The 26,451-nt window shown below is 43.2% G+C and overlaps 1 pseudogene; it reads right to left on the minus strand.

The window, feature by feature from the left end:
• Positions 1 to 6,790: 6,790 nt before the first annotated feature.
• LOC129527663 (putative uncharacterized protein LINC02693) lies at positions 6,791 to 25,769 on the minus strand (annotated as a pseudogene).
• Between the last annotated feature and the right edge of the window lie 682 nt (positions 25,770 to 26,451).

The raw sequence follows: 26,451 nt of genomic DNA on the forward strand, positions 1-26,451 counted from the left end.
ATGAGGGTCTGGAGCATCCTGAGCTCCTGGAGAAAGCTGGGTGCAGTTAAGAGCTCTATGAAGATTGTATGTGGTGGCAATGCTGTTGGGATACCCCAAGGGTAGCCTAGAGAAGAAGTACTGTGTCCCATTGCAGGTGAAGGTGAATTAAGGCAGAGAGGCTATTGAAATAGGCACTGAACAGAACATGATAGCCGAATCTATAACAGCAAAATATTTACCGGTTGTTGATTGGATGGGGTCAGTAAGTTCCATAACACTGGGTGTTGAGTATAGGGTCTTAATGAAAAGATTACAATGTTAAGGTTGTAGTAATCCACCGTGACGCACCATTTATTTTTTTCCAGGATTAAGCACAGGCAAGACTGAGCTGTCAAATGGAGAAGCAGTAGAAAGAATCACCCTTTTATTAATTAGGTTTTATATATTAAGTTTTAAACTCGAAGGTCCTGTACATCTGAATTGTGTCTCTCCCAAAATTACATACTGAAGCCCTTACCTCAATACCTCAGAATGTGCCTGAATTTACAGATACAGCCTTTAAAGGGTGCAGTTAAGTTTAAGTGAGACCATTAAGGTGGGCCCTAATCCAACATGACAGGTGTCGCTATAAAAGAAGAAATTTGGAGACATAAAGAGACCTCAGTGCTGGGTGTGCTCATAGGAAAGGTCATCTCAGTTCGGGAGAGAGGCCTCAGAGAAACCAAATACCCCACACCTTGGTCTTGGAATTCCAGCCTCCAGAACAGTGAGAAAATAAATTTCTATTGTTAAAGTCACCCAGTGTATGGTAGCCCTAGCAGACTAACACACCTTGCTATAACTTACATAGAGTCATATTAACTATTTTAACTGGGGACCTGCAAGGTCCAATTTATCTCATAGTTATAGCAATATTAACTATTTTTACTGGGGACCTCGAAGGTCCAAGCCAATTTGTAAGTGCCAAAGACTTAATTGAATCATATATATTATTCATTGTGTTAGAGCATGTTTTAGGGCAATGAGTATTATGCTTATGCGAAATTTAGGCAAAGCTACAGTTAAAATAAAGCATGGCTATTTTTCCTCTAGTTATTTTGCCAGGATTACAGACATTGCATGTTTAAATTTAGTGAGATTCCCAGGTATAACTGTATCTTGAGTCCCAGCATTGACTAAGTTCATGAAGCTTTGTCAATTGGTGCATTTTAGCATTTGTTAATCTGGAGCCCATGCTGCACTGGCACAAAAGCCAATCACGGCCCCTTTTATGTCTTTGTTATATAAATCCTTATAGTAAAATTTGTGTTTCCAATTGGGTCAAGTTATGGACCTTTGTTTTATTACATATTTATGTTACTGGGAAGGGGCACTGTTCCAGACCCCAACAGAGAATTCTTGGATCTCGTGCAAGAAAGAATTCGAGGCAAATCCATAAAGTGAAAGCAAATTATTAGAGAAAATAAAGGAATAAAACAATGGCCACTCCAGTGGCCCAGCACGGTGGCTCATGCCTGTAATCCCAGCACTTTGGGAGGCCGAGGAGACGGGCGGATCACATGAAGTCGGGAGTTTGAGACCAGCCTGATCAACATGGAGAAACCCCGTCTCTACCAAAAATATTAAAATTAGCTGGGCATAGTGGTGGGCACCTGTATTCCCAGCTACTCAGGAGTCTGAGGCAGGAGAATCGCTTGAACCCAGGAGATGGAGGTTGCAGTGAGCTGAGATCACACCATTGCACTCCAGCCTGGGCAACAAGAGTGAAACTCTGTCTCAATAATAATAATAATCATTATTATTATTATTTTATAATATTTCTTTTATAATTTCTTTTATAATATTTCTTTTATAATTTCTTTTATAATATGATAATTATTCTTTTATAATAATTATTATTATTATAAAAGAATGGCCACTCCATAGGCAGAGCAGTGGAATGGGGTGCTCAACTGCTTGTACTTATTGTTACTTTTTGATTATATACTAAACCCGGGGTGGATTATCCATGAGTTTTCCAGGAAAGGTGTGGGCAATTCCTGGAATTGAGCGTTCCTCCCCCTTTTAGACGGTATAGGATAACTTCCTGACATTGCCATGGCATTCATAAACTGTCGTGGTGCTGGTGAGAGTGTCTTTTAGCATGCTAATGCATCATAATTAGCGTGTAATGAGCAATGAGGACAACCAGATGCCACTTTCATCACCATCTTGGTTGTGGCTGGCTTCTTTAATGCAACCTGTTTTATCAGCAAGGTCTTTGTGACCTGTATCTTGTGCTGACCTCCTATCTCATCCTGTGACTTAGAACACCTGCTTTCCTGGGAATGCAGCCCAGTAGGTCTCAGCCTTATTCAAGATTCTCCAGGCTTGATGGTGGAGCCTTATTTACCCAGCCCCTATTCAAGATGGAGTTGCTCTGGTTCAAAAACCTCTGGCATTTATATTAAAATATATAGAATATATGAAACATTACATGTAGGTAATTTTCAATTTTCATTTTATTTTCATCCCTGGTGTCTAGGCCTGCCCTCTCCCCCATTTCTGGGCTTCTGGCTGCCCAAAGCCGAGGTTTTGAGTTACTCTCTCTGGCTGACAACTCAAAGTGTGGACCTTCTAGGGGCTTGCAGGAGGCAGGGTGTGGGGTGGGGATCACAGGCAGCCCAGCCTCTTTCCCAGGCTCTCCAATCCCCTCTCAGGGGGTGGGATTTGCCCTTGGAACCTAGATGTCTCCCTTTCCGGCTGCACACACCCCGCCTGTTGTTTCCTCTAGAAATGCAAAACTCCATCACTGCACACTCCTAGATCCCTGCCGCAGAAGAAATCTTTTAAAAATGAAGTGGCTTCCTTTCAGGACAATATCACCATTTATAGTTTCCTGCTATTTACAGCATATACAATTTTATCTCAGTTGGGCAGAGTGCAAATGACACTAAAAACCAATGCAAAAGAGAATCAGTCAAAAGAATTTTTATGACAGTATCTACCAAAATGCTCAATCTTACATGAAAGAGATATTTTCCCCCTTTGTTCTTTCATAACTGTAACTTCTTTTCCTCTGGGTTTATATGTTACACATTTGTATGCATTTTCAAATGGGCTACAATTTGTAATTCCAACTTGGCTTGAAAATGCAATTCCATATCTAGACATGTAGTTAGGTAATATTTTCCAGGAAATAGAATGCAGTCACTATCTGTATCCAACGATTTCACCCATGTTCATTCATGGGCACTCCTGCTGCCTTGTCGGGGAAACCAAGATGGCTTAGGGGTGAGTGGTACCCTCAAAGGAGAGACAAGCTCCAATTATTAAAATATTTCAAATCCTCAGGTCTTTGTATACAAAATAATTTAGGACATAATTACTTTTTAGTTTAAATAGCCAAATATTTTACCTGTGCTATTTTCTAGAACTAAATTTTATTGAGATATTGATATGGAAAGGAGACAGGGAAATACTGCATAGAAGAGGGGGGCTCCCCAGCAAAGGCCCCACCCTCAAGCCTGGAGACCCATGGCCCTAACTGGGAACAGGCATTTCTGCTTTCATACCCAAAAAGTTGCCCTTTGGCCCACCAAACCCCCCTATGCTGTACCCATATAAACCCCAAACCCCAGGCTCTAGGAGCAGATGAAGAGATGAAGAGATGGAGAGAAAAGCAAACAAACAGCAGAATGGTGCGGCAGAGAAAGCGAGAAGATGAGGAACACCTGAATGCTGAGAGGAGTTCAGCTGGGGGTGGTCAGAGAGGAGTTTGGCTGCTGGACGGCCAAACTCCAGGGGAAGATCATCTTCCCACTCCATCCCCCCTTCCAGCTCCCCATCCATCCCACTGAGAGCCACTTCTATCCCTCAAAGAAACCCCTGCATTTATCCTTCAAGTCTGTGTGTGACCTGATTCTTCCAGGATGCTGGACAAGAGCTTGGGATACAGGAAGCTGTCACAATGACCCTCTGCTTTTGCAGAAAGGCTGAAGGCCCACTGAGCTGGTTAACACTCAAGCCATCCACAGATGCCAAGGCTAAAAGAGCACACTGTAGCACACACCCACTTGGGCTCCTGGTCCCTGTGCGTGATCCCCCTCCTGTAAGGGGTTTGAACAGGCAGAGAGCCACACTACCTTGTCACGCGTCCTGTGAGGGGGGCCAGGGAACTCTCCCGTTTCAGTGTAATTTGTGTTTACTAAAATTAAAATGAAGTTTGATGAGTTATGAGTTGTTTTTCACATTTTTATAGCAAAATTTGTTAAATATGCAATAAATGTATGTTTAAGAGGCACAGTTTGACTATAAGCATCTTACTACATGGAATGGTTAACAGTTGTTAAAATCTGTTTCACCAAATTGGGAAAATATCCAGTGTGACTGAATAGGAGCAATTCCAAATTATAGAATATTTATTAAATATTTTATTACTCATTAGAAATCGTGGTATACCAATGTGAAATCAGTGCGACCTAAAGCAAGCAACTCACGTCACCTTGGAATCATGATTTCTTCTTCAGGATAGATAAGGGGATTAGACTAAAAGATATCTTAGGTCCCTACAGTTCAAAAGTGCTATGACTTCCAGTCCATGCCTGCAGAACAATGACTCCTGCCCCTCCATCTTGGAAACCCTCCTCCTGCACCTCCCATCCCTCCACACCCTCCTGCTTTTCCTGCTGCTCTTTTCTGATCTCCAGCGGCCTCTTCCTAAATGCTGGCATTCCCCAGGCTTTACCCTCGGGCCTCTGATCCTGCACTGCCTGCTCTTCACAGCTGCAGCAGCTGCCTGCCTGCTTGTAACTTCCAGGTCTGTATGTTGCTGCCCCGCATCCTGGCCCCAGCATCCCGGAAGCACATCAGACGGCTGCTGGACATTTGTCCATGGGTGTCCACAGGCACATCCAACTCCCCATGCCCAGATTCCCCTCCCTCACACCTCAAATGCTGCTTCTTTTCCCATTTTATTTCAATAAAAAGCACCAGCACTCATTTTAACCTCAAAATCACCGAGTGATTTAATATTCCTATGGCATAGTAATCTATGTATTGGACATGAGAAAATGGATGCTTAGGGAAGTGAAGGAACATGTCTAAGGCTACACAGCCAGTTAGCGGTGGAGTCTGGATTTGAACTCAGGTGTGTCTGACTTGAAGGCTAGGGCCCTGAACCCTGTCATCCACCCTCATGTGCCTCAGGCGGGAACGTGGGTGCTGTCCTGGATGCCTCCTCCCTGTCACCATGCACGGCCACTCTGCCAGGACTCACAGGCACACAGGGCTCTCAGATCAGCTCCTCGGACCTCCGGCCCAGCTTGATCAATCCACCTCCATCCTTGCTTCACCCCTAACACAGCCATCTTCCAGCTAGTCTTCCATCTTCCTCTCTTCAAGCCATACATCACATTGAGAAAAGGTGCTTTTGCTACAGTTCAGGTGACACCACTGCCTGGCTTACAAGGTGCTGGTGGCAACCAGAAGCTCCCGGGATAGGAGCAAGCCTCACACTTGCAACAGCCTCTGTCTGCAGCTCCAGCATGGGGGTGGTCCTCACTAGCCACTATTTCATATTTGTGAAATTGTCTGCTTGTTAAAATGTATTTTTAACCCCCAAATCAATACTCTTGTTGCTTTCACAGTCACAGGAAAACATATGCAGAGCAGGGCAACAATTTGAGCCATCAGCCTCCCAGCGGAGGCCATGCAGGGCCCCATGCTGCCTTCTTGTTCCTACTCTCAACCTGCAAACCAGTCTTCTCATGGTCTATATAGTACCACTTCTTTTGCAGTTTTGAACTTCTTGTTGTTGATTTCATTGTTTGAAACGGCCTCCAAGCATAATGCTGAAGCGCTGTCTAGTGTCCTTATGAGCAAGAAGGCTGTGATGTGCCTTACAGAGAAAACGCTTGTTAGCCAAGCTTGGTTCAGGTGTGGATTCTAGTGCTGCGAACTGAGTTCAATGCTAATGACAAACACTACAGTGCATCCAGAAAGAGGAAGGGGAGCTTCACCAACCTGTACATGAGGCTGCTTGGGAAAGTGCAAAACTAAGACACCCTAGCGCATGGCAAAACCATGGAAACCATGGAAAAGCAGCTACATTTGTGACTTCATGAGATGATGACCAATGAAAGCACAGCGGGCAGCACTGTTGTGAGGAGAGCCAAAAAGAGGCCTTAGCTAATGCTGCCTGGCTGGCACCTTTCAAAAGGCAGCATGGCATGGAAAGTGTTAGCTTTTCAGGAGTGGCAGCTCTGTAGATCAGGAAGTACTCTACTGGAAAAGGGCGTGTGGAGAGCAGTTTTCAGCACTGATGGGACTGGCTTGTTTTACAGGGATGTTGGAAAATGAACCCATGGAACATGAATGGTGACTTGGCAGTTGAAAATATTGCAAGCAGAGGCTTGCAGGAACCTTACCCTGTGTTTTCCAAGAAGCAATACTTCAGGACCTGAGGCGAGTTTACAGAACACAACCACAGCAAATCACCAGATAGGCTGTGCTCATCACTCTCCTGACGCGACGGCTGCAGCTCACTGAACAACGATTGCCTGAAGACACTTTTCCTAGGTGCCCTCTCCCGTCCATCTCATCACCGAGGCTCATCCCTTAAACCTCAGCCCCAGTCATCCACAGGATATGTCTCTGGACCCTGCCTCCAGGGCACTGAGAGGTTTCTTATATAGCACTTTTATTTTATTTTTAAATTTGACATACAGTACCCACACCATATTGGATAGACGCTATGTTTCTATGTTATGGTATCTAGCACAGTGCCTGACTCATAGAGAGGAGCAGAAAATATTTGTTGAAAGAAGCATAAAGTTTAACACTATTTATTCAATTTATTCATTCTTCCTAACTGAAGTTTCTTGGGCCTTACATTTTTAATTAATAGTCTTAAATTAACATTCAAATAATAGCTTGTTCCCTAAAATAATCTAGAGAAGCCCTGTTCCCTCTCTTTTTGAGCTACCCAAAATAACATTCTGCTAAGCCAACATGGAGCTGTTCTCCCAGCACATCCTGCTTGGGGAAACCGTGGCAGTGACTGTCATTAATGGGAGTCACAGAGCCCCTCCAGCCTCTAGACTATGCTGCCAAGTCTGTATGGTGAAGGCCCTGCATCACCACAACACTGAAATTGTTTGAGGTGCTCTGGACCCAGGAAACACTGCCTGGCCATGGAGCACTCTAGCGGAGGAGAGGTGAGGATTACCCCTGGCCATGGAGCACTCTAGCGGAGGAGAGGTGAGGATTACCCCTGGCCATGGAGCACTCTAGCGGAGGAGAGGTGAGGATTACCCCTGGCCATGGAGCACTCTAGTGGAGGGGAGATGAAGGATTACCTCCTGGATCATGGCCATGTGAAAGAGAAAGGTGTGGGGCTCCAGTAAACCACTAAGTTAACTGAAACTGGGAAAGAGCCAGGTTGGCGGAACAGGGACCTAACACAGTCTGCAACCCTTTTGTGTGAAAAACCACAGCCGTTATCTTGCAACTTCAGAAATGAAAAGGCGTGTGGGTTACAAGACAGCTAAAAGCAGCAGGGCATTTCCCTCGGGCACCAGAAGAGGAGAGGCCTGGCAGTTAAAATTATTCCAACATATTTTTAGCATATAGCACAAGCTCACCTGCACAGAGCCCCATCCAGCACAACCTTAGAAAACTTCCCTCCAGCCCTTTATCTTTGCAGACAGCCCCTTCTCTGCTGTGCTGCATGTTGCATTCTTGCAATGTATTTTCATAGTTTCTGTAATAAATTTGCCTTTCTTTACTCACAGCTGTCTTGGTAAATACCTTTACTACCCACGACAACCCTGCCCCAGCAGTTGCACCCACGACAAAAGGGGCCCATGAGGAATTCTGCCGGGTCATGTCTGCAATACAGAGCCCAGGCTCTAACTGGAGGCAGCTGAGCTCCAGCCATTCAATCTTGAGCTTCTACCATAAGAGGAGCAACCCAGGACATCAGTAGCCTGGGAAGCAGAGAATGGCATTGTCCACAGGGACCTAAAACCAGAACACCTGTTTCTGGCTGCTTGACCTGAACATCAAGGTTGCAGACTTTGACTTCAGCAACTGTTGGCAACAAGCTGAACACCCTCTGGGGCAGCCCCCTTGTGCGATCTGGGAACTCTCCTAAGGCCAAAGGCACACTGGTCCACAGTGGTGTTGTGGAACCTGGAGTCACCCTCTGTAGCCTGGACACCGGGTCCCTGCCTTTTAACGGACACAACTTCAGGAAGCTGCAGCAATGGATACTGACAGGAATGAAACACAACACCTCTTACATATGTGTGGAGGGTGCAAACCCACTGAAATCATTTCTCATCCTCAACTCCAGCAAGAGGGGCACCTCAGAAAAACCCACAAGGGCCCCATGGAGGAACACCAGCAGAGTTTCAGCATGAGAAGGAACCAGAGCTGCCCTGACGCTGAGCTCTCCCTAACCCCAAGAGTCCTGGCAAACTGAGCTCACGTTTTACATGGCTTGCGAGTGAGACCAGATCCAGGACTCGCTGATGGGCCACCGAACTGAACCTGGGCTGTATGCAAACATCCCAGCATGGAGGGCTCCAGCATCACAGTGAAGCCCCTGCCTTTGGCTGATCCCACCACCATCTGCAATCCTTTCCCTTTATGCATGACACAGCCTAGGGTCTCTGTGAATCCAAAGCTGAGGTTTCAGCCATTCCCACCTTTAATTCCTCCTGGAAGAGCAGCAGCCCAGAAAATCAGCAGCCTGGGGAGGACCAGGGTCAGGACAGAAGCCACAAGGACAGCCAAGGTGCCTGCCAGTCCCTACCTAACCTGGAAATGAAAACCACCAATTCCAGAACAGCCCCCAGTGTGGCCCTGTGGCGCCCCCATGGCAGCAGCAGCAGTGCAGGCACCATAAGAAGCCAGTGGCTGCCAGGGCGCACCCTCCAAGGAAACATCCTCCCCAGGCAGCTCCATCAGTTGCGACACTAGCAGAATTTGCCTGAAGGCATGACCTCAGCCACTCCCTCCTACCAACACCCATGCTTCAGGCCAGTCCGAAAGACCCGGCATGAGCTCAAAGGAGAGTGGGGGTGAAGAAGCCTCACAGGGTGGACAGGTGAGGGCCAGGAATAAAATGAAGGATGTATGTGTGGGTGTTGGGGGTCAAGTGCATCCTAGTGCTTTCCACGGAGCATGCAGACCCCAAGTTCCACAGAGCACGCAGACCCTGAGTACCACAGAGCACAAGGACTCTGAGGTCCATGAATCACACAGACCCCAAGTTCCATGGAGCACAAAGGCCCTGAGTTCCACAGAGCAAGAAGACTTTGAGTTCCATGGAAAATGAAGACCCTGAGTCCCATGCAAAATGAAGACCCTGAGTTCCACAGAGCATGCAGACTGCGGAGTTCAATGAAGCTCAACGAGATGATGCAGGAGATCGGCCAGGAGCGGGACACAAAGAGCTGCTGTGTGTGCACAGCATGTTTGGTCTTAGGGGCCTTTGGCTGTGGAGGTTGAAGGTGCATAAAATGCGGAGGCATTTGCTCAACAGGTTTTCAAAGAAGAGGGCATGCAGCCCTTCTGCACACTCAAAAGCATGCTGGGCAGAAGGTAAAATGACAACCTGTAGCCGGCTGGGCAACCAGAGGAGAGGCTGGCTGGTCTGTGCCACCTGGGCAAATTTCAGAGACTGGATGATTTTTTCTGGGGAACTTCTCCCCTCCTCTTCTGGGGTGCTTCTCTTGTCTTTTCTTTCATGTTTGTGGGGGAGGGGAGATGATTCTGTAGAAATAAACAAAGATAAGAAAACTTAATGGCCAAGCATTTGACATCTTATTTTCTGAGCTTCTGCTAATGATAGGTTGTGACTACTGACTTGAGTGGTTCTCATTAGGTTCATCTTAGAGAACACAGGATCATCATTTCCTAGAGCAGGTTGCATAACAATGATATTAACACCAACAGGCACCACCACACGTGGTTCATTTTTAAATTTATTTTGTAGAGATGAGGTCTCATTATATTGCCCAGGCTGGTCATGAACTCCTGGGCTCAAGCAATCCTTCCACCTCAACCTCCCAAAGTGCTGGGATTACAGGCATGAGTCAGTGTCTGGCCTGGCAGTTCCTTATAAAGCTAAGTATACATTTATCATATGTAAGCTGACAACTTATATCCACACAAAAACTTCCATGTAAATGTTTATGACAGCTTTATTCATAACTGCTAAAACTTGGAGGCAATCAAGATGCCTTTCAATAGGTGAATGGATAAACTGTTGTGGATTCACACAATGAACTATTATTCCTTTATTTAAAACTGAGTTAACAAGCCATGAAAAGACACGCAGGAAACTTAAATTCATATTGGTAAGTGAAAGGAGCCCACTTGAATGCTATGTACCATAGAATTCCAACCATACGATATTCTGTAAAAGGCAAAACTATGGAAACAGTAAAGAGAGCAGTAGTTGCCAGGGCTGTGGGAGGGGGAGGGTGAAAGAAAGGACAAGTAGCTGAGGCACAAGCGATATTTTAAGACAGTGAAACTATTCTGTATGCGGCATTAATGATGGATACATGTCATATCATTACACATTTCTCAAAATTATAGAAGGTACAACACAAAGAGTGACCTCTAATGAATTTTAGTTAATAATAATGTTTCTACATTGTTCATCAACTGTAACAAATGTACCACAAGGCAAGACTGTAAGGGTAACAACAGGGCATGTGGGCAGGAGACTAGATATATGAGAACTCCCTGTACTTTCCACTCATTTTTCATGTAAATCTAAAACTGCTCTGAAAAGAAGTCCGAGAATTAAAAAAAATCCAAAGGACCATCAAGGGTAGAATGGATAAATAAATTACAGTATGTATATACAGTTGAATAAAATGAATAAACTTGCAAGTTAAATGTAATCCCATGGTGGTACACACACACACACACACACACACACACACACACACACACTACAACATATACAAAAGGAAATTAGGAAATGAAAACATTTCGTTACTAAAAATCAATTAGATACAAAAGAAGACAGTATGCAGGAAATGAAGAACAAAAAAGCTATAAGGCATATAAACAACCAACAGTATATGACAGAAATAAATCCCTCCTTATCAGTAAATAAACAAAACCAAAAGTTGGTTTTTTAAAAGGTGAACAAAACTGACAAAACTTTAGCTAGATTGACTAAGAAAAAGAGACTCAAAGCCAAAAATAAAAGTGGGACATTATTAAGAATTCTACAGAAATAAAGAATTATAAGAGGTGTATTATAAACAACTGTTTGCCAACAAATAGGACAGTCAAGATAAAATAGACAAGTTCTTAGGTATACAAAACCTACCAGGACTGAATCATGAAAAAACAGAAAATTAGAATACACCCCATAACTACTAAGAAGACTGAATCAGTCATCAAAAACTTTCTGACAAAGAAAGGCCCTGAATCAGATGGCTTCACTGGTGAATCTTATCAAACATTTAAATAACACTAATCCAACTCTTCTAAAAAACTGAAAATCGGAGAACATTTCTAAACTCTTTCTATGAGGTCAGCATTACCCTGATACCAAAGTCAGAAAAAAAAGCAGACAAGAAAACTAGAGACACGTATCACTTCCCTGATGCATATCAATGCAGAAATCCTCAACAAAATACCAACAAACTAAATTCAGCAGCATATTAAAATAATTATACACTATGACCAAGTAGAATTTATTCCTGGAATGCAAGGATGGTTGAACATTCAAACATCACTGCATTAGGAGAATGGAGTGGTAAATCACATGATTATCTCAACTGATGTAGAAAAAGCATCTGACAAAATTTAAACACCCTTCCATGAAAAAACACTCAGCAAATGCAGAGGGGATGGGAGCTACCTCAATATAATAAAGACCATATATGAAAAACACACACTAACATCATACTTAATAGTGAAAGACTGACAGGTTTTCTACTAAGATAGGAACAGAGCAAGGAGACCTGCTTTCACCACTTCTATTCAAAATGGCTTGGAAGTTCTAGCCAGAACAATTAGTCAAGAAGAAGAAACAAATGGCCTCCAAACTGAAAAGAAAGAGGTAAAATTATATTTGTTTGCAGAAGATATGATCTTAGATGTACAAAACCCTAAAGATTACATACACACACACACACACACACACACACACCTGTTAGAATAAACAAATTCAGCTGAATGGTAGGGTACAAAATCGGTGCACAAAAATCAGCTGTGTTTCTAAATACTAATAATGAATAATCTGAAAAGGAAATTAAGAAGATTCTATTTACAATAGCATCAAAAAGAATAAAATACTTAGGAACTAACTAAACCAAGAATGTAAAAATCCCAATGATGTCCTGTGCAAAACAGAAAAATTCATCCTAAAATTTATATAAAATTTCAGGATCCAGAATAGTCCAAACAATCCTGAAAAAGAACAATGTTGGAGGACTCATACTTCCTGATTTCAAAACTTAGTACAAAGCTACAGAAATCAAAACAATGTGGTGCTGGCATAAAGACAGACATATAGACCAACAGAATAGACTAGAGAGCCCCAAAATAAACTCTCACATATATTGCCAAGCGATTCTTGACAACTCAACAACAACAAACAACCCAATTGATTCATCTGTGTTGTATATGTTCTATAATCCTATTTATATGATATTTTAGAAAAGGCAGTATTGTAGGGATAGAAAATGATTAGTGGTTGCCAAAGAATGCGGTTGGGGAAGGGGTTGACTACAAAGAGGTGTCAACAATAGAGAATTTTAGAGGTGATGAGACAGTTGTGTTACTGTGAACATGAATGTATAACTCTATACAGTTGTCAAAACTCATGAAACGCTATGTTACAAAGAATGAGTTTTAGTCTATGTAAATTTAAAAGTCAACAAAGATGGTGGGCAGGTCAGATGGAATGCAGTTGGTGACAAATGAATCTTACTGAATTAAAAATTATGACTAACCCATATTGAAGAGTGTGGTGGAAGAAAATCTTCATGTAAGTAACCTTGGAAAATACTGTTTTGACTGCATACTCTAAGACTCAAGAACTGCACACAAACATACTGTATTCTGGTTGGCAAATTTGTTTCAGGGTATGGGTTAGCAATTCTGAAATGATTTTCCATGTTAGCAAATATATTTTAGAGAATTAGAGCCCAGTTTCTCTCTGTAGGTGAAAGAGTTATAAATAAACAAAGGGAGAATGCTAGAATAAACCCTAAGGTGCTGGACTGGAGTTAGAAATGTCAGTATGAACCCATGTCTATTTTAATGTATCTGTTTAGATGGACAGATGTAGATAGGTAGATGCTGAGTTTGTATTCATGCATACATGTTTGGAAACATTCACGTGTTTCCAAACTATGCTGAGAGGGCCTCAAAGCAGTGATATCCCAGTATTAATGAGCACACCCAGTACCCAGATCCTGGTTTCTAAATACCATTCTCCTATAAAAGAAACCAAGGCTTCTTGAAGAAATGACTAATTCTAGGCATGCCATGAAAAACACAAGATGAGACTAGAGCAACTTGCAGTGCCAGAAAATAAGAAAGTGCTTTTAAAAAACATAAAAGGGTGGGGACATGTCAAAAAAAAAGCCAACCTGGAAGAGCTCTCTATGACTCAAGATGGAACAATGTGAGTGGCAAACAATTATGACAGCATTAAGTTGTAACCAAGAACATATAATTAATATCCACAAGTCCATACTGATACAGAAAAGATTAAATAAATCAGGAAGGAAAGACAAATCTTCCTTGCACAAGAATTCCAAGTAATAAATGTTGAAGGAGCACAAATAGAAAACTACCACTGGAACACCACAGTAATCATTACTGCAGGAAAGAGTCATCAACGAATGCAAAAATTGTGGATGAAAAAACAGTATGTCTCTGTGGCCTCAAAACATCTCCCTCCAAATATTTATTATATATTTTTCTTTTTTTTCCTCTTAATTTCACCTAAAGATCTATGACTAAAGCAAATATAACACTGTGTTGTGGGGTTTATGACATGTGCAGATGTAAAATTTATGGCAACAACAGCACAAAGGATGAGAGATAAATGGTGCCATTCTGTAGCAAGTTTTTCTATTTTACACTCACTGTAATAGTACAATATTAACTCTAGACTGTGAGAATGTTAATGATGCACATTGTAATCCTTGCAGCAGCTGCTAAAAACTGAAAAAATATGTCACTTCAATGTTAATAAAGGAATAAAACAATACAAAAAAGTACTTGTATAAGAATGTTCATAGATCTTTACTATTATGATAGCCCAAAATAGGAAATAACCCAAATATTCATCAACAGAGAAATGTATGAACAAACCACAGTGCATTCATACAACAGAATACTATTCAGCAATACAAAGCAACAAACTACTAAAACACACACTATGGAGGTGTCTCACAAATATTATGCTGAGACAGCTGGACATAAAAATGTATATTGTATGATTTCAAGCAAAATGAACTTACGGTTAAAAAACTGCCACAACCGTACTTTCCTCTGGGGGAGTTAAAAATTGCCTAGGAATGAGCATGAGGGTGTTTTCTGGGGATGATGGAAATATTCCATTCTGAAAAGAGGTGAAGGTTATATGGGTTTATTTATTTTTCAAAGCTGTACAATTAAGATTTGTGCCTTTCAATGCATGTGTATCTTACCTCACCAAAAAAGAACTAAAAAAATAAATAAAGTGAGGGGTAGTAGGGAAAGGGCTGAGGTACAGAAGAAACAAAAATGGCACATGATTATTACCTGTTGAAGCTGGGTCACGGCTCTATTATACAATTTTGTTCATTTTTTATATATTTAAATTTTTCTGTAATGAAAAGACTTGCACGGAAAGACAAAACTGATCTATAATGTCAGCTGTTAAGACACTGGTACATTTGAAGAGGAGGGAGGGAGAAAGCACTTGTGGGCCACATGAGTGAGGCTGCTTCAATTTCTTGGTTACCCACATGTATTAATTTTGTCATAATATACATTGAGCTTAAGTAAATGCTTTATGCACATATTTCTATATGCATGTTATATATCAACAAAATATTTAAATACCACATATTTGCACATATAACTTAGTATCTCAGAGTTACAGCAGTGTTTTTTGTTTCAAAGTGGGACACTTCCACTCACAGCATCACCAGATGAACTGTAATATTCTGATGTATCTATTAGTGTCCTAACCCTTGGGTGAGACCCCCTAGGTCTTCTCATTTTTGCCTCAATTTGGTAAGTAGTAAGACTCTTATTTCTGACAATGTGATTTTATTTCCCAGCAAAGTCCTCCCCAAACCAAGGCCACAATAACTAGCACAGTGCTCTGCATATCATATGCACTCAGTACTTGTGAAAGTGAGTGGATTCAGAAACAAAACGAGGAGCAGAGCTCAAGTCCTGCAAAAGATAGTACATAAATAACGTAAATAACGCAAGTAAGACTGAAAGGCTACAGCTTGGCAGCAAAGAATTCACATTCATTTGAGAAACCATTTGCTACTAGTTCATCAAAAGACGTTGGTTTCACGCTGTGGTTCTCAATTCTGGCCACACATTGTAACCAGTTGGAGAGCTTTAAACAGCAAGGATGTCTGGATCCTACCCCAGGGATTCTGATTTCACTGGTCTGTTGCAACTTGGGTTTTGGGAACTTTAAAAGCCCCCTGCCACCCAGGTGATTGTAAGGTGCACCAGGGGTGAGAACCTTAGCTGTGCCTGATTTCCTTGTGTGCTGTGGGGATTTGCCTCATTGCAGCATCTCACCTTTGTGGGGAGGGGTGGTGGGCAGTCTTAGAAAACAGCTCTGCCCTGTTAAAATCAAAGGACAGCTTCAAGACATGCTCAGCTGCTTGACTAAATTGCAGCAGGAGGAAATGTCTTTTCAGCAGATCTATACATCAGTTGCTTTCAGAGTAAGAGGTTGTTTTGGGCACAGCATTTTGATTTAGTCTGTGTTGAAGACCAGTAATAGCCTACAAATACCAAAATGGGATGAAAAGAATTTCCAAACATGTGGAGTGCTTTATACGTGTTTCTTCATCCTTCTCTGTGTCTACACCCTTTGCAATGTGCTTTTACAGCTGCTCCCATCCAGAGTTAGAATCTGTTTCCCAAGACTTGGATTCAGCTGGCAGTTTTGGGCCCAGTCTCAAAAGGTCTTGAATGCTTCTTCCTCTTCTTTCAGAACCCTGCCATCTCCGTGACAACAAGCCCAAGTTAGCCTGCTGGAGGATGAAACACTTTGGGGAAGAGAACCAAAGTTGCCCAGTCCACAGCCAACTCACTCTCAACAGCAGAGCTGCCTGGTCACCAGCAGCTGACCCCCTTCTCCCATACACACACATGAAAATTGCTATACCCTATAAAGGTACAGCAGGTTTTATAGGTATAGCAATTAATTTATGGCAGGAGCCTGCCATAAATTGCTGACTTGCTCAATCATGAGCTAAATAAGTTTTGGGATGGCTCATTACACAGTAACAGCTAACTAACACACCCAGAGCTGACAGGATGCCAGGATTAACGACATGCTGATTACAAGTTAGCTGGTACTCTATAGGGACCGTCTAGGTACTGAATTCCTTTTCCCCTTATTATTAGTTGGGTCCATTGAATTATAAAGAAATGCATGTAGACATGTATGTGCTTAAAACTCACACAGTATCACACAACACAGGAGGAAATAGATGACAGCCTGACCACTAGGGCAAAGGCCAAATAGCAAAGTAAGGCGTTTGTCTGGAATCTATTCCCTCCAAATCTCAACTCTGGAGGTCAAGAATGTGGACAGGTCCCACCTCCTGGGACCCTGCTGTCCTCTGATCTCTGGAGGGGAGAATGGCCCCACCAAGCAGCAGATGGGCAGCAGTGGCCTACCTGTGGCCACCTCCTGCTGGCAGCCCCTGCTCTCTCAGGGCATTCTCTCTTCCTTTGGGACTGAGAAGAGATGTGGGTAGGGAGGGGGAGCTCCCTCGCTCCTGGCAGAGAAGTGGGGTTCAGGCCCTTCACCTTCCTGAGTTCAGGGAGTCAGAGCCCTCAGAACATCTGGAATCTGGCTGCTTTGAACTGAGATATGCTAGAAGTGTAAAATATGGAGTGAGTTTTAAAGATTTAGGACAAAGAAATGTAAAATGTTTCATTAATAATTTTATACTGATCACACATTAAAATGATATTTTGGATACATTGGGTCCAATAAATTATATTATTATAAATAAATTCCACCTGTTTCTCTTTAGTTTCCTTAACCTGGCTAGTAGAAAATTTAAAACTATAGGCAGGCATAGCTCATATTCTGTTTATATTGGACACGGATGTCTTAAAGGACTGCCTCCCTTCTGAAGCTAAGGCTGCCTCCAGTCATGGTGGAAGGGGAAGTGGAGCAAGGAAGAAAGGAGGTGGGGTGCCACGAGCTTTCACAACAACCAGCTCTCATGTTCCATAGAGCAAGAACTCACTCATTACCACTGGGACAGCACCAAGCCAATCCTGAAGGATCTGTCCCCAAGACCCAAACACCTCTCACTAGGCCCCACTTTCAACATTGGGAATCAAATTTCTTTCTTTTTTTTTTTTTTGCTAGAGGACAGGAAGGTTATAAAATCTGAAAATTTTAAATAATTTGTCATTTTGTTGTTTCCATGTGTGAACAAAGGACTTAATAAAAAAAATTTAAGATTTAACATTACAATAAAATACATTCATTTCAATATTACGCGGAATTCAACACTGTTTTGTATGGGGGCTGCCGAAACAATGCAGAGCTTCTTCCTCCTCCAGACCCTCACAGCCCAGCAAGCCTCTCAAGGGCTGGTTGCTGTCCACTGCGTTTCCAGTTTTTGTAGGTTCTCTTCCTCCCAGGTGATTAAGGAACAAGGCCAAAGGTATTTGAAGCTTTCAGAAAACACAGGATTTTTCTTTCTGTGGCTCACCATCATTTTCACTTCTATATCAGCAACACCATATGCAGGCCACAGCTGAGCCAAAACACATGATGAATTCAGTCTGAAATCAAAGTGTACCTAATATTTACAGCCATGTGCATTACTAAAAAGGGACATACCTTCCAACAATTCCAGTAAGTTCCCAAGACTTAGTTCACACTGAGTACTAGCCTGTGATGGTGCCCCCGTGCTTGTTACTGGGGGTAAAATGGGACAGTGTTTGCTGAGTTCATGGCTGAGGGGCTGTGGTGCCATGCAGTGAGCAAAACTTCCCACTGAATAACACTCCTCTGTGAGAGCGGCATGGCGGCCAAGGTCAGCTGGCTCAAGGCAACTGCCTCCTTTTTTCCTAACAAGCAACATTTTCAGGGAAAAACCCCAGCTTCAATGTAGGAAGGTTTTGATGGTGGCTCAGGCCTGGGACTGAATTAAAAAGGAATAAGGAGATAAAATCCACATTTTAATTATAAACAAATGTCTCACTGAAAAAATTCCAGACCCATAAATCCATCTATGTATTAGTTATTGGAGTAATTTAAAATGTGAGGAAATTATAAAGTGTGTGTCCCTTATTATATATTTCTTCCCCCCCACCACTTTTTAAACATGTAAGTTCCTAACACATAGATACTCTTTATGAGGAAAAAAAAACCTGTTGACATTGATACAGTTTGAATATTTGTCCCCTCCAGATCTCATGTTGAAATTTGACCTCCTAGTGAGACCCTGTCTCTACAAAAAATTAAAAACTTAGTTGGGCATGGTGGATTAAGCCTGTTATCCCAGCTACTCAGGAGGCTGAGGTGGGAGGACCTCTGGAGCTCCAGGAGTTGGATGCCACAGTAAGCTATGGCTCAGCTCAGCCATGGCTTCTACAGTGATCTATAACTGCACTACTTCACTCCACCCTGGGTGACAGAGTGAGATTATCTCTTTAACAAAACAAAACAGAAGAAAGAAATTTGATTCCCAGTGTTGAAAGTGCGGCCTAGGATGGGTGCGGTGGTGCAAGCCTGTAATCCCAGCACTTTGGGAGGCCGGGTCAGGCGGATCACAAGGTCAGGAGATCGAGACCATCCTGGTTAACACGGTGAAACCCCGTCTCTACTAAAAATACAAAAAATTAGCCGGACGTGGTGGTGGGCACCTGTAGTCCCAGCTACTCAGGAGGCTGAGGCAGAAGAATGGCATGAACCCGGGAGGCAGAGCTTGCAGTGAGCTGAGATCATGCCACTGCACTCCAGCCTGGACGACAGAGCGAAACACCATCTCAAAAAAAAGAAAGAAGAAAGAAATTTGATTCCCAATGTTGAAAGCGGGGCCTACTGAGAGGTGTTTGGGTCTTTGAGGGCAGATCCTTCAGGAATGGCTTGGTGCTGTCCCAGTGGTAGTGAGTTCTTGCTCTATGAAACATGAGAGCTGGTTGTTGGAAAGCACGTGGCACCCCACCTCCTTTCTTCCTTGCCCCACTTCCCCTTCCACCATGACTGGAGGCTTCCTAGGGTCCTCACCAGAAACAAATGGTGATGTCAGGCTGGTACAGCCTGCAGAATCATAAGCCAAATAAATCTCTTTTCTTCATAAATTACCCAGCCTCAGGTATTCTTTTATAGCAACACACAATAGACTAATACAGACATCAATGTGAATATTTAATATTGGAAATTTTTTCATTTTCTATTTTGTCTGTATAGCTAACATTAAAGAAGCCAAAGATATAGAATGCCACATCTCAGATATTGCATTTTGTAAAAAAACATGAAGGTAAAATCTTTGTTTCTTCAATTACTAATCAATGATAGTTGTACTTTGCCCATTCTATGCAGAATACAGTTCCATGAACCGTGGGGAGATGGAAAATAACCATGTCCCAGCCTTCCAGGCAAGTCCCTGGAAGGAATGGCCTGGTGCTCTCCCAGTGGTAGTGAGTGAGCTCTTGCTCTATGAAACATGAGAGCTGGTTGTTTGAAAGCGCGTGGCACCCCCGGTGCCTGGAAGGCTGGGACAGGTAAGATTGCATCTCTGTGCTCTACAGTGTCTGTCACACAGCAGGCACTTAATGAGAAGGCTGCTGAATGAAAGAATACTTCCAACCAGCTTGGAGCCCAAATGCAGGTTCTCCCTGAAGTTCTGACCTCACATTGTGGGCTTCCATGCACATGTCCACACCACCTGTGCACCCACTTCCTTCCTGGACCTAAGCAGAGCCCCACTTTCCAGCTCCTGCCTGTGAGGGAATAACCAGGCCCCTGGGACCCACAGCTCCACCAGCTGGAATTCAGAGTTTATGACCTGCTGTTTTCCACATTCCCCCTCCCTCCCCCTCAGGACCTGCACCCCGCTGCACTGCACCTTCTCTTCTGCTGTCATGGCCCGGAGCTCTGTTCATCTGCTTCAAGCAGCTCTCCACCCCGCTTCCTCCCTCCCCTCCTGCTGGATCTCTTTCTTTCATTGGTTCTTGTCCCATTCCTTCAGTAAAAGAACTCTCCTTCCACTCTTCCTCATTCACATTCACTTGGGAACCAAAAATTCACCCCACAGCTTAGTATTCCCAGTTGTGGAAAAATTCAGGCACCTTCTGTAACGAGACAAATGTGAAGAAGCCAGACATGAAAAAACACTTATATGGATCAATTTATATGAAATGCCCAGAGAAGACAAATCTATTGAGATGGAAACTAGATCTGTGGTTGCTTACAGCTGGGGTAGGGGGTGGGGGGAACAGGGTGATAGCTAAAAGGTACAGGACTAATAAAAATGTTGTAAACTTAACCATGGTTTTGGTTGCACATATCTGTGATTACACTAAACCCTAGCAGATCATAAGGTATGTGAATTTTTCCTCAATAAAGCTGTTTAAAAATAAAAAAAAATTAGGCTGGGCACAGCAACTTACCCTGTAATACCAGCACTTGGGGGGGCTGAGGCCGGAGGACTGTTTGAGGCCAGGAGTTCAAGACCAGCCTGGACAATAGAGTGAGACCCCATCTCTACAAAAGATTTAAAAAATTTAGCCAAGCATGGTGGTGTGCACTTGTAGTCCTAGGTACTCAGGAGGCTGATGTGGGAGGATCACTTGAGCCTGAGAGGTGAAGGCTGCAGTGAGCCGTGATCGTGCTACTGCAATCCAGCCTGGGAGACAGAGAAACATCCCAACTCAAAAAAAAAAAAATATTACGAACTATTTTACACATACAAAATTACACAGACACACACACATACACAGACTCACATAAAAGTAAAATAAATACATTGTACCCATCACCTACACCACAACATTTGAAGCCGTCTGCATGGTTGGCCCTTCTGAAATGTAACCCCATCTGGGACAATCATTCATCTGAAGCTTTACAAAAAGTATTATTTCCCTGACTTTCATTATACTTTTATTACATAATAATATCTCTAAATAATATATTGTTTCTCTAAATAATATACTGTTTAACTTCGTAAGTTTTTACACTTTCTATAAATGTGCTGTGTATCTCTGTAACTTGCATTACTCATTCCACATTGTATTTTCGAGAGCCTTCTATGTTTTAAGTAGTTTCTCATTCAATTCTATATATTGCTTACTAGCCTTTAAATTGAATATACTAAGACCTGCTGGAGAGAGAATTCTTGTGGCATAATGAGTATAAAGTGCTTAAAGCAGTGCCCCATTCATTATAGGTATTCAATATATATAATACTATACACAATATTTTAATACTGAGTAATTATATACATATTATGATTGCTCCTTTCTTTGTGGATGTACATTATTTCATCAACTGCACTATGAACTAATACTTTTCTTTCTTTTAGGGGAGGGGGCGGGGTCTGGCACTGTTGCCCAGGCTGAAGTACACTGGTGCAATCACGGCTCACTGCAGCCTAGACCTCCCAGGCTCAAGGATCCTCCCACCTCAGCCTCCTGAGTAGCTGTGTCTATCGGCAGTGCCACCACTCCCAAATAATTTTTAAATTTTTTGTAGAGATGGGTTTTCACTATGTTGCCCAGGCTGGTCACTAACTCCTAGCTCAAGTGATCTGCCCACCTTAACCTCCTAAAGTGCTGGGATTACCAGTGTTAGCCATTATGCTGGGCAAGAGTTTTCAAACTACGGTAAAATTCAAGTTACAGAGACCTTTGGGAAATGCTTCATTCTATGTATTTGAAGCTTCCAGATAGCTAAGATTAAAAATTTTTACATACTAACTTGTTTCTAAGTGTATGCTTTTACATTTAAACCAACTAAAACCATGAGCTTTATAAAAAAATTTCAGCCATTTCAAAATTCTCTTCCAAACTTGTTTAGAAACATACATGACAGAGCTTTGGTCGGACTGTGCAAACTGTTGTGTGTTCTGTTTTTAAAATATTACTTAACTTGTATACTTCCACACATTGGCATGGCACATCATTGCCATTTCCAATACATTCCTGTGCTTCACCAATTTCCATAGCTGTCAGAGGGAGAGCAGCCCAGGTGACAGGAAATGAAGTTGTCTGGCTCCGAGTCCTCACCAGGAGGACTTCTGGGATCCAGAGTCTTTGCATGGGGCAGATGACATATTCTTAGAGGCCATTCATTTTTTACACTGTAGCTGCTAGTGCCAGTTTCCACTCCACTGCCTGAGGGCAGGTTGATCTTGTAAGCCCTCACCGATGGATTTGTGGTCACTGCCTGGAACCCTGTGCCAAAGAGGAATGGGAGGTCCTGTTCAGGAGGGAATCCTCTGACTTATTACTGGCATCTGAGCATCTCCCAGCATGGCTGTTCCTATTTGTAATAAGGTGATGTCAAATGACTCCAGGGCAGTGCTCCGGTTCCCATGAACACATCTGGTCACTCTGGGAGCTTCTGAGTCAGTGAGCTCTCTCCTTACATCCCGATACACTGTTGTTTGCAAAAATATATTTTTATAGGCAAGGTATTTGTGTCTTGGATTTGCACCCTGACGTAGGCATTAATTTGTTTAAAAGGATAATTTAACATTTTCAGGAAGCTGAACATCTTTAAATTCTCTTTTGATTATTTCTAGTTTTACTGCATTATGACCCAGAAATGTGTACAATTTTTGTTCTTGTATACTCACTAAGGATTCTTCTTGTTTTCAGAGTAGGACCAAAGGTATTTCTATTTGTTTGCAAGTCTGTTGGCTCAGTTTCTAAAGAGTTCATTTTGTTACCATGTTCTTTTAAGTATATACATACAGGTTAGTTATGTTTCCAGTTTCCTGTGCTTTTTATTTTTTTTTAAACAAACTTTTCTAGCCCTTTATTCTCTCAGACTTTTCCTTCCATGCCTTATGCTGTAGATAGAGTCTATGATCTAACGTCTGTCAGTTAAGATTGTTTCCAGCTCTGGAGACCAGAAAATCTGACCCACATAGCAAGAACAAGCAAGGGTAGGAGATGAGGCTGAAAAGGCAGGCACCAGGTTTTCTGAGCTTTTATTCTACTGCAACAGTAGACAGTGGCAGGGTTTACACAGGGGTGGGGTATGCCTATATCATGTTTTAACATTTTCAAGAGATCACTCTGGATGCTTGAGTGGAGGCTGGACTGTAGCAGGGCAAGACAGGATGCAGGGAGGGAGGATTCTTGGCAGTAGACCAGTAGGAGAGGAAGGTGACTGAAACTGGTTGTGGAAATGGAGATGGTGAATCAGGATGCTGGTTGCACTCAAGAGCCACAGGACTTGCTGTGTGGTTGCATGGGGGTTGGGGGAGAAGGGAAAAGAGTCAGGGATGACTCTTGGTGCTCCCCTCAGGGAAGAGGCCCTAAGCCCAGTGGTTATCAACAGATGGATGGTATTTAAAGCTATGAGACTGTGTGGGATCATTCTGAGAGGATCACTAGAGATCTGGTAGAGGAGGAGCAGGAGGATGAAGATAAAGGTAAGAGGGAATCCAGGAGGGAAGGTCCCTAAAATCCAGAAGAAAGGGTGGAACTCCTCAATTGTATCATCTGTGTCAAATGCAGCTAAATGACTGAGGTAAAAGTCGTTTCAGCAAAGTACCCCGGAGGAAAGCTAGAAAAGAGTGGGTGCAAGAGAGGACATGAGGTGAGGTAGTTGCATGGAGCAGAGAAACAGAATGGTAAATGGAGAGAAACCTGGGGTTAAAGAAGGTCTATTTGTTTACCGCACAGCATCAAGGAATGCTTGTGTGTGGACACTAGCAAAAAGTCAGTACAGAGAACCCCAGAATTCTGGGGTCATAGTCCGAAAGGACTCCTCAGCTCCAAATTTACTTGAAGTTACAGCTTCCGTCTTTAAATTAAATGGGATTTTTTTTTTTTGCCATCTATTTCATCATACAGGATGTGACACAGAATATAACCGAAATTGTTACTTTCCTGGAAGAACACATCTTAGTTTTTAATATCTAAACTGTATAGCAGCTATTTATCTCACAAAACATTTTTTAGGCTGGGTGCGGTTGGTGACTCACACCTGTAATTCTAGCACTTTGGGAGGCCAAGGCAGGAAAATTGCTTGAGTCTAGAAGTTCAAGACAAGCCTGGGCAATGTGGGGAGATGTAGTTTCTACAAAAAATTTAGAAATTAACAGGCATGGTGGCACACACCTGTGGTCTCAGCTACTGGGGAGGCTGAAGCAGGTGGATCGCCGGAACCCCTTTTGTGGTGCAGTTTGGGCAAAAGAGCAAGAACCTGTCTCAAATTTTTTGGCTGATGGTTGTAGACATAATGTTTAAGTTTTCAAAAATTACAACATTTTAAACTAAATAGTTTGCGGGAAAAAGCCACATGTTGCTTCCAGAAACAACTGGTAGACCATCAGGATCATGACAGTCACTTCAAAAAGCTTTGCTGTGTTGACAAAGGGGAGGATCACGTGTGATGTTGCTGGTCTCAAGCCACAGCTACTGCATCCAAGGCAACTGCATGTTAACAACCATATCAAATGTGGGTGACCAAGTGGCAACATTTAAGCATTTTACATCCTAACTTAAGTGCAACTTAAACACACTGCCACACTGTGAGTTAAGAAATTGGTAGGTTTTTTTCTATTGACTTGCTGTGCTCTATAATTTTTCCTATTTAAAATAATGGGAAACAAGTTTTCAGTTTTTTTGTCAGAAAAAGTCCGACATTTCAGGCACAGATATGTCTGACAGTTATCACCAGCAGAAGAGTTTCTAGTCTTTTCATCGTAAAATTTTAATTACTTACGTTGGAAATTACTTAACTTCGTTCCTTCCAAATCTGGTAGTAAAATGGGTGCTCCAGAAAGCTGTGGCATGGATATTCTGCTGCTTTGCTAGTCTCTGCACAGACCTGGGGCTTGAGGAGCCTGCAGCCATGAACTACAGGACGTCATCAGAATGGAAAAGTGATCCAGATATTCCCTCAGGCGCAGTGCTGGGGCGTAAACTGCAGCCTGTACACGGCGGGTGGGAGGCCCGCGAGCTCGCCGGGGCTCGGGACTGTGTTCTTGCGGCCGAGAGGCCCACACAGGACAAGCAGGCCTTGACCCAGGCTGTTGGAGCCCGCAAAGAGGGGGTGAAACTCCAAGGGGCGTAAGGGTGATCATACGTGCGGTCAAGCTTCCTGTCTGCATGGCGAGGGGCTGGGCCTTTCCGTCGTGATTTTTCTCCCATTATGCCGGGTGCGTAGCGGGCCCTGGGGCGGCGGGACCGGTGCGGGTGTTCAGTCAGCCCGGGGTCCTGGAGGTCGGCGGGGGGATTCGCAGCAGCCCGAGGGACGGAGGGATGGCAGAAAGGAGTCTCTACTTCCAGGTTCCCAGCAATCGCTATATTCGTTACAAGCAGTAAACTGACGACTTCAGACACCGGCCACGGAGCTCTGCGCGCAGTCCTCAAACAGCCAGCCCCGCCGGCCGGGCGCACAGCGCATGCCTCGGGGGCGGGGCGGGGCGGAGGGGACTAGGTGGAGCAGGGCGGGGTTGAGGGGACAGGGAGGGGCGGAGGAGGCGGGGCGGGGGGGCGAAGAGGCAGGGAGCAGGGGGCAGGGCGGGCGGAGATGCAGGGGGCAGGGGGTGGGGGGCGGAGTGGGCGGAGGGGGCGGGGAGGAGTGGGCGGGATGAGGCGAGGTGGGGGGAGGGGACGGGGCGGGGCTTGGCGGGGGCGGACCCGCCCAGCGCTGAATCCAAATCGTATCTAAGCTGTTTTCTAGCTCTGACATCATATACATCACTGCATACGTGAATAGCATGCCAAATACTGTATAAACCAATATTGTTTTTTTTTTCTTCTCGGGAGGTACTATATAAATAAAGTACGTACACCGTATCTAACATCAGAACATTCAAATCCCATATTGAAAAGATTATAAATTGACCATAATCCTATAATTCTGTTTAGCAACAGTGGGTTCCTTCTCAGTCTTCACGTTTAAAATATCTAAGAGGCTCGATGTCTTGAGGCTTTTTCTTTTTAAACCCAACATCCTTTTTCACATATATATATATATACACATATATATACACATACATATATCCACATATATATACACATACATACCATGGAATACTA

The sequence above is a fragment of the Gorilla gorilla genome, chromosome 18 (assembly GCF_029281585.2).
Source record: "Gorilla gorilla gorilla isolate KB3781 chromosome 18, NHGRI_mGorGor1-v2.1_pri, whole genome shotgun sequence".
NCBI lineage: Eukaryota > Metazoa > Chordata > Mammalia > Primates > Hominidae > Gorilla > Gorilla gorilla.